Source organism: Aethina tumida, chromosome 4 (assembly GCF_024364675.1).
Source record: "Aethina tumida isolate Nest 87 chromosome 4, icAetTumi1.1, whole genome shotgun sequence".
In the NCBI taxonomy this organism is placed as follows: domain Eukaryota; kingdom Metazoa; phylum Arthropoda; class Insecta; order Coleoptera; family Nitidulidae; genus Aethina; species Aethina tumida.
In genome coordinates this window covers 23,014,657-23,023,269 of record NC_065438.1, presented here as the reverse complement: position 1 = coordinate 23,023,269, position 8,613 = coordinate 23,014,657, and the positions used below count along the sequence as shown (strand labels likewise).

Below are 8,613 nucleotides of genomic sequence, written 5' to 3'. Positions count from 1 at the left end.
AAGTTAATTTAATTTAATAAAATCTATTAACATTTATCAATAAGTAACTTTTTAATAATTAGATGATATAATCAGAAATTAGGTTAGAATGTGTTTTTGTATAAAAATAATTTAACAATTTTACTTTTAGTAATATTTATCATAATCCTGCTGAATATTTTAGTCCGACACTGCCTTCGACTTCTACCAGATGGCGTCTTGTAGATTTTCCCCTCTTTGACCCAATAAAAAAAAAAACTGCTGAATATTTAAAAAAGTTATTCAGTTCGTTAAAAATATAAAATAAACTAATTTTTTAAAAATTTAGAAGAAAACTAATATTAAAAGTTCAATTGAATGTTTATTACTGACAAAAAAGCAGAAAATAAGTTTCTGAATTATTTTAAATATATAAAAAAAAAATTAATATAATTCTTAATATTTTTTACCAAAATTTTCAATTATTTTACGTTTATATTAATTCAGAAATTTGTAATACTTTCTACATTTTCTAATCAGTAGAATTTCATTTTAAATGAAAGTAATTCTACCAAGATTTTATTAAAATTATTTAATTTTCATTAATTTTCACAATGGTTTTGCTTTTCATTAATAAAATTTTTGCTAAACAAAATTTTAATAATTTTTGTATTCTCATTTAATTAATATTAGAAAGTAAATTTTTGAGATTTAAATCAAGTTTATATTCACCTGAACAGTTTTCCAACAACAAAATTTTATTTATTGACGTGTTATTCAACATTTTTAAATAAACTCCTTGAATACTTGTAAGATGATTATTAATATGTGTATATAATTGTTGATAGATCGATCAATCAAGATGGGCTTAACAGATTATCCACTGACATGAATAAAGACGCGAATCTAATAATACATTATCCCACAAATAAAACTGTTGGTGTTTACAACTTTCATTATAAATTTTCCCATTTTCTCGGCTTTACGGTGCGAAGGGCGTGAAACTAAAAATCGTCCAATAGTTAAAATAACCGTAATCCTCGTGGCCGTACATGTATAATTTTGCGTCCGATTTGATTCATTCGGACATAAATAATAACACACGTGTGTTGGCGGAATCGAGGTACGGTTTAAAAGTACCTAGGAAATTATTTGCGGGTGAGATTTCATGAATCCAAGCGAATTAATTCGTATAATAATAATAATAGATGAGATGTGTGTTGCTGCGGGTCATCACGATCTTATTGTGTTGACTTTGTGCACATATTAACATGGTCCATTGTCTATTTAACTGTTTTAACACTTCCTCCGTACACAGCAACAAAAAACGAGTAAAATGCATTTGTTTAATTAAAAGCGTTCTAAATGTGCTGGCTCGATGTTATCGCACGCGATATGTAATTATTACTGATTTATATTCAACTAATTATACCCGGCACTTCGGTATTAACCATTCGGGGTTTTTTCATGGTTCGTTCTTCCTTGAACGTTTATTAACGCTACCAAATTACTTGTTTCATTCAATTTCTACGTGCGGTTTAATCGACTGCTGGATGAATTATTTGACCTTAATGGATGGATGGTGCGGTCTTTGACGAAAAGTTGGTTCCCGCGACCCGCGAGGTCATTACTTGTTAGTTATTGTGGCCGACTGATGTGTTTATGTTAATTTAATATTATCGGTAATTGATGCTAACAAAAATCACCACCAATCAGTGTTTTTTTAATCGTTGTTCCTCACATCTTACTTCATCCACAACTATATTCAGTAATGTATAATCTGTTTCTAGAATGGGTGGTCAAAATTTGGAGGCAGATAGAACACGTCCAATAGTGAAAAACATTGAATTAAAGCCTGAAGAAAATGCAGGCCATTAAATTTAAGTTATAAAAATTGGATTTTTTACTTATTTCCATAACTATTAGTCCAATTCTGGGGGATTCAGAAACCCCTTTTGCTGTTTTGCCATGGAACCCAGTTTTCTAACAGGATAATGTCAGACCTTACATTGCGAGGGTTACTTTGAAGTGTTTCGAATATTCCGATGAACACTTGTTGCCATTGCCAGCAAGTTCTTTGGACTTATCAACGATTGATCACGATAGACATGTGACTTTATCCCCTTCCCCAAAGACATTAGTTGAACTTGGGTTGTCAAATTTTGAGGGGAGGTAGAACACATGCTGGCCCTTAAAATTGAGTTTCAAAAATTGTTTTTTTTACTTATTTTCATAATATTTGGTCCAATTCTGGGGAGTTCAAAAACTCCGTTTGCTGTTTTTGCCATGGAACCCCAAAAAACTCAGTTTTCTAACAGGATAAAGTCAGACCTCATATTGCGAGGATTACTTTGAAGTGTTTCGAATATTCTGATGAAGATTAATTGCCATGACCAGCAAGTTCTTTGGACTTCGGACTTTCACCGATTGAAGACGAGGGGGGCATCATAGACAGTCCCTTCTCCAAAAAATTTAATCGAGCTTCATCATCAAATAGAGGTGGTCTTGAGTGCGGTACTTCAGGATCAAATTGATCATTTCATCAGATCAATCAATCAATCAAGAGTCAATGAGTGTATGTACCATCTTGTGGGTCTACTCATTATTAGTAAAAAAAAGCTGATGAATATATTCAATATTTTTGTCTAATTGTTTAGACATCTACTTAGTCTGTATTAACCTAAACTGTACATTAAAAATCGATGGATCCATGTGCTTATGTCACTGAGTACGTATATTTTCTAATGCAACGTGCACTTTTGTTTAACCAGTTTTTTTTTATAGTACCCACCTACATTTTTATAGGATTTTAATATTAATGCTTCAAGAAAAATATTTTATACATAAAGAGCAAATTAAATTGTTTAACGTCCAATTAGATGTGAATGCTGACAGTTTATTTGTATCGGTCAAAACAAATGATATTGAAACCACATTTAATAAATTACAAAATCGTTCTTTCATTCAATACTCTCATTCTTCGCCTTGATATAGATAAACTCAATTCCAGTTTGTTGTAAATAGTAATTAATTTCCATGTAAATTTACATACGTCTAGGATAATATTCCAATGAGTGTCGATAAGATCGACCCGGTTGATAACCATGGTATTGTGAACTTGTACTGTAATTAGTCTGCTAAAAGATTGACAGTAATTGACTCTCGTACAACCTGCTCAAGTTCCGGTTTCTATTATTATTATTGTGCAGGTTACAAACAAAAGATTCTTTAGTAGAACTAGGAAACCAGTTACATATTTTTTTACAGATATGGAACAATTTTTTAGTGTCTTGAACTTGTCGACTATTTAAAACTGAAATTGATTAGATAATTATTTGTAGCAGGATGTTCCAGGATGGCAATAACTCCTGTTGTCCCGGCGGCAGGAATCCCGTGCACAGTATGCAAATAGATCCGAGGATCTATTGGCGAGTCCAGCAGTCAATCAGCACGAGATTAGATCCGCAAATGTGTAAATTACTTTTGTTCGTTTGCCGGTCACCTTGAATAACAATCAATGCTATATTTTAATGCGTGCCTGTGCTCGATTTTTTTTTCTAAAAGAAGGATCGCAGCTGAAACGTGTACTAGATCAGTTTCATTGTTTACAAACAGGATGTGAGATAAAAACTGAGAGTGGAAAAAACGTTGTAGAGATATTGAACTAATGTAGCTGTGAACGATTAAATATCTGCTCTTGCCTTGTCCACATTGTTTGTTTTACAAACAAGTGTTGCGTAACCAAGAAAATTTATTTGTTTATTCGTTGTAAAAAGAAAAATTGAATTCCAGTAGTTTAAATGCGACGTGTAATCATGGAAACATCACTAGAATAACTGAAAACTCGTTTCATGAAGCAGCATCGTCTCCTCGCTCCTCAGTCTTATCAAAATTCAAGTTTAACTGCCTCAACCGAAAATAATTAGAAGAAGTATTAAGTATTCGGAATGCATAAACCATTAAGGTATGTTAAGTTTACTATATTTACTAATCTATTATATACCATACATAATTTTTACTATTTTTATAACAGTAAATTCGTTCCTTTGAAACATAAACACCAAAGAATCCAGTTAAATATAAATCAAAATATCTGGATTTAATAATTAAAGTAACTCTTTAATTTACAGATGACTACATAAAGAACAGATCAATTAGTATTCAAAATTATTTAATGATAGCTGTTCCAGTTCCTGCCAAGGTGTTATGCAAAAAAATTAAATTGTTTCAAAACAAAAGATCCAGCTACCAATAATAAAATTACGTAGAGCTATCCAATTGTTGGAACACCTGAAGAATTTTGAAAGCTTGCCTTTGAAATTAACGACATGTCAGTTTTCGGACCACTCGTTAGATTGCCAGCAAGTTTTTAACATCCTGTGTAGACTGAACACCATTCTTGTGATTCTATTCAATTATTTTTGTATTGCAAGGGTGTGGATACTTGCACAGCTTGTGTGACTTATTGTTAGTTTAAGGAGTGCTCCGAAAACTACCATGTTGTAAATTTCAAAGGTGCTAGAAAATTTCCAATCCAACAATAATATAACGTAACTTTTTGCCAAACCTACAGTTAAACCTTAAAAGTTACCCAGTAAGTGTTTTTTATTTACTTATTTAAAGAAGCTGGAGATTTATTTTCTCAGATATCTTCTATAATTGAAATGATCATAAAAGATGCCCTTCCAAATATACCGGAAATAGAAGAGCCTCCCACCAATTGTAACGTTGCGCTTGAGTTTGGAACACCTGAAGAAATTTGAAAGCTTGCCTTTGAAATTAACGGCATGTCAGTTTTCGGACCACTCGTTAGTCTGTCAGCAAGTTTCAACATTCTATGTAGACTAAACTTCATTCTTGTGATTCAATTAATTTTTTGTATTTCAAGTGTGTGGATACCTGCGCAGCTTGTATGACTTGTTGTTAGATTAAGGAGTGCTCCGAAAACTACCATGTTGTAAATTTCAAAGGTGCCAGAAAATTTCCAATTTTGACTGGTCAAGTTTTTAAATTTTTTCAGGTATTACACAGCAACAAATACTCTCTTTCAATAAAATATTCACAAAAACAAACAAACCAAGTTTTTGGCAAAAGCTGCTGCTGATCCTGAAAGTAACCCAGTAAGTGTTTTTTTTTTTAATTTATTTATTTAAAGAAACTAGATTCATTTTGTTTCCAGGCATCTCCTACAAAGGTGATCATTATAAAAGATGTCACTCCAAATATATTAGAAACAAAAGAACCCGTTACCAACTGTAAAATTACATTGAGCTTGGAACACCTGAAGAAATTTGAAAGCTTGCCTTTGAAATTAACGACATGTCAGTTTTCGGACCACTCGTTAGACTGTCAGCAAGTTTTAACATTCTGTGTAGACTAAACACCATTCTTGGGATTCAATTTTTTTGTATTGCAAGTGTGTGGATATCTGCACAGCTTGTGTGACTTGTTGTTAGTTTAAGGAGTGCTCCGAAAACTACCATGTTGTAAATTTCAAAGGTGCCAGAAAATTTCCAAATTTTGACTGGTCTGGTTTTTAAATTTATTCAGGTATTTGGGGCAACAAATTCTCTATATATAAAAATATCCTCAAAAATAATTATAACAATAAAATAACATACCAACTATTTGGCAAAAGCTGCTGCTAATCCTGAAAGTTACCCAGTAAGTGTCTTTTTATTTACGTATTTAAAGAAGCTAGAGATTTATTGTTTTCAGATATCTTCTACAATTGGAATGACCTTAAAAGATGTTCTCCAAATATACTGGAAATAGAAGAAAGAAGCTTGCCTTTGAAATTAACGACATGTCAGTTTTCGGACCACTCGTTAGACTGTCAGCAAGTTTTAACATTCTGTGTAGACTAAACACCATTCTTGGGATTCAATTCTTTCTTTTGTATTGCAAGTGTGTGGATACCTGCACAGCTTGTGTGACTTGTTGTTAATTTAAGGAGTGCTCCGAAAACTACCATGTTGTAAATTTCAAAGGTGCCAGAAAATTTCCAAATTTTGACTGGTCTGGTTTTTAAATTTATTCAGATATTTGAGAGCAACAAATCCTCTATATATAAAAATATCCTCAAAAATAATAACAATAAAATAACATACCAACTATTTGTCAAAAGTTGCTGCTAATCCTGAAAGTTAAGTGTAAGTGTCTTTATTTACGTATTTAAAGAAGCTAGAGATTTATTGTTTTCAGATATTTTCTACAATTGGAATGACCTTAAAAGATGTCCTCCAAATATACTGGAAATAGAAGAGCCTGTCGCCAACTGCAAAATTACGTTCAGCTTGGAACACCTGAATAAATTTGAAAGCTTGCCTTTGAAATTAACGACATGTCAGTTTTCGGACCACTCGTTAGACTGTCAGCAAGTTTTAACATTCTGTGTAGACTAAACACCATTCTTGGGATTCAATTCTTTTTTTTTTTGTATTGCAAGTGTGTGGATACCTGCACAGTTTGTGTGACTTGTTGTTAATTTAAGGAGTGCTCCGAAAACTATCATGTTGTAAATTTCAAAGGTGCCAGAAAATTTCCAAATTTTGACTGGTCAGGTTTTTAAATTTATTCAGGTATTTGGGAGCAACAAATTCTCTATATAAAAAATATCCTCAAAAATAATAACAATAAAATAACATACCAACTATTTGTCAAAAGTTGCTGCTAATCCTGAAAGTTACCCAGTAAGTGTCTTTATTTACGTATTTAAAGAAGCTAGAGATTTATTGTTTTCAGATATTTTCTACAATTGGAATGACCTTAAAAGATGTCCTCCAAATATACTGGAAATAGAAGAGCCTGTCGCCAACTGCAAAATTACGTTGAGCTTGGAACACCTGAATAAATTTGAAAGCTTGCCTTTGAAATTAACGACATGTCAGTTTTCGGACCACTCGTTAGACTGTCAGCAAGTTTTAACATTCTGTGTAGATTAAACACCATTCTTGGGATTCAATTCTTTTTTTGTATTGCAAGTGTGTGGATACCTGCACAGTTTGTGTGACTTGTTGTTAATTTAAGGAGTGCTTCGAAAACTATCATGTTGTAAATTTCAAAGGTGCCAGAAAATTTCCAAATTTTGACTGGTCAGGTTTTTAAATTTATTTAGGTATTTGAGAGCAACAAATTCTCTATATATAAAAATGTGCTCAAAAATAATTATAACAATGATATAATATACCATTTGGCAAAAGCTGCTGCTAATCCTGAAACTTACCCAGTAAGTGTTTTTTTAATTATTTATAGAAACTAGAAATTTATTTTGTTTTCAGATATCTTCTACTATTCGAATGATCACAAAAGATGTCCCATCAAATGTACCGCAAATAGAAGAGCCTGCCACCAATTGCAAAATTATTTGAGCTTGGAACACCTGAAGCAATTTGAAAGCTTGCCTTTGAAATTAACGACATGTCAGTTTTCGGACCACTCGTTGGATTGCCAGCAAGTTTTAACATTCTGTGTAGACTAAAGACCATTCTTGTGATTCAGTTGTATTGTAAGGGTGTGGATATCTGCAGAGCTTGTGAGACTTGTTGTTAGTTTAAGGAGTGCTCCGAAAACTATCATGTTGTAAATTTCAAAGGCGCCAGGAAATTTTCAAATTTTTTACTGCCCCAAATTGTCACATTGTAAACCTTATCGTAAAAATAATTAAATAAATTATACAGTATATTACAAATACAAATTCCTTTATTATTTTTCAACAGTAAACACTTTCCATGGAGGAATGTCAACGTTAATCGCAGAAATCGTGGCGTTTAAAACTGGCACCTCGAGCTAGACCAAATGTGGCGCTGATTTGAATAATGTGCATTTAAACAGCTGGAATAATGAAGCAATTCATTGAAAACCGATATACGAACCGATTGCGTGGGCGGACCGGGGGAAAATATTTTGCTGTGGGAAATTTACGATTGGCAAAAAACGCTTCGCGGTCTGTCGCGTTCGGCAAATAGAAACAAAATAAAAAAAAAAAACTATTGGTTGTGTTTATGTAATGTGCCACTACGGGCAACTATCTGACTAATTAATTAGTAATTATCCTATCGGTTATTCATGTTTGTTATTGTAATTCGACGGAGTTATTTATTAGGTTTATGAAATCGGAATTAATTTTATATGAAGTGGTATGTTTGCGTCCGTGCAATTAATATTAATTATCTGAACCTACTCGTTATCTTGCACTATTTTGTTAATTAGATAGCTAAAATATTTCATTTTTGTTTTTATTTTATTTATATCGGTTCCAATTTATTTAGTTTACCTACTTTAATCAGATTTTTTTAAAATTTAATATAACTGATTAACATATTTCATTATAATTATTATATATATCAAAATAAAAGTAAATTGTCTCATGTTTAATTTAATAACTGAATAATTTGTCTGAATAAATATTTTGTTTTTACATTTTTTATATATTATATATAAAATTTTTTCATTTTTTTTTGTAAATAAATAAGGTTTCTCAATGTGATACTTTAAGAAAATAAAAAATAAATAAAAATAATACACAAACAAGGTGCTATTTGTAATTTTTAACGAGTATTAGGTTAGGTTATGTTAGGTTATGTTGCATTAGGATAGGTTGTATTAATTTATTAAAGATAATTTTAATTTCTTTTCATATATTTTACGTTCGAG

General features: G+C 31.6%; 1 long non-coding RNA gene across 2 annotated transcripts; it reads left to right on the top strand.

Annotated features, from left to right (window-relative positions):
• Positions 1-4,595: 4,595 nt before the first annotated feature.
• LOC109605234 (uncharacterized) lies at positions 4,596-7,683 on the top strand. 2 transcript variants are annotated; one of them, XR_007547884.1, is made up of 5 exons: positions 4,596-5,078; positions 5,138-5,622; positions 6,163-6,539; positions 7,076-7,186; positions 7,239-7,683. It is a non-coding gene; the product is annotated as an uncharacterized LOC109605234 (long non-coding RNA). The 2 variants fall into 2 exon arrangements; XR_007547883.1 differs by lacking the exons at positions 7,076-7,186; positions 7,239-7,683 and adding an exon at positions 6,703-6,908 and having other exon boundaries at positions 6,163-6,650.
• Positions 7,684-8,613: the final 930 nt, after the last annotated feature.